Source organism: Monodelphis domestica, chromosome 1 (genome assembly GCF_027887165.1).
Source record: "Monodelphis domestica isolate mMonDom1 chromosome 1, mMonDom1.pri, whole genome shotgun sequence".
Classification (NCBI taxonomy): domain Eukaryota; kingdom Metazoa; phylum Chordata; class Mammalia; order Didelphimorphia; family Didelphidae; genus Monodelphis; species Monodelphis domestica.
The window spans coordinates 283,949,178-283,950,177 of NC_077227.1; positions in this window are offsets into that span (position 1 = coordinate 283,949,178).

The window sequence follows — 1,000 nt, forward strand, 5'->3', positions numbered from 1 at the left end:
GTCTCACTCTGAGAGAACAAACTGCAGTTTTTCAGTCTGTTTCATGGGCTGGCTTTTTGGTGGTAGTTGCTGAGGAATTTTAAAGAAAGCTCATGCAACACTATATGTGTCTGTCTGTCTGCAAATGTATAGATATACACACATATACACATACACATGTTAGAAAAAGTTAAATTATAATATTTATATTATTGAAACCAACACTTAGTTAACGTGTTTCAAATACTATGCTGTGGGGGAAAAACAAAATAACCAACCCAAATCTTATAAAGTACAATAGTACAGGATATAATATTTCATTTTTATTTGGATATCATGACTTTAATTAAGTTGTAAACTTAAATTTTGAAGTGTTTTTAGTGCTCTCCCCTGAATATGCAGCATACAAAAAAAATTTCAAATAGGATCCTTCTTGATTCTAAATATATTAAATACTAGAGTCAAATAATTCTGTTGTGGCATAATATGGGAAACTTAAAGATTTACATTTGGAAAAAATGAGATTTCCCCCACATTTTCTGTTGTAGGTGATAAGTAGTAATGAAATGGTAGAAGACTAGAAATGAAGTAGAAAACTGATCTATACTCTGGTTAGCCCACTTAAAAAGTATTGTCTTTTAAATTAGGAAAAGTCCTTCTACTTGTTATAATTGTTGGTTCAATGCCTCAAAAAAATGACAACTATCTAAATTTATTAATCTTGGATTTTTTCCCTGCAGTATTCAGTGCTTTTTGATTCCTTATCTCTTTAAAATAAAAGCTTAAAAATCTCTTGACCAATATTCTATTCCATTCTAGTGTGTTCTGTAAATCAACTATTTTGACATCAGGGGAAGATTTATAAACTTTACAATTAAAAAAAATTTATCCCCCCTCACCTTACTCTGCATTTAATTCTCCTCATCTCAAGTTGTTCTAGATACAAAAGAAGCCTGCTTTATTCAATCACAATTCTCCAAAGGGCAAAATAGTGGGGGGGAAAAGATGAAACATCAAGTTC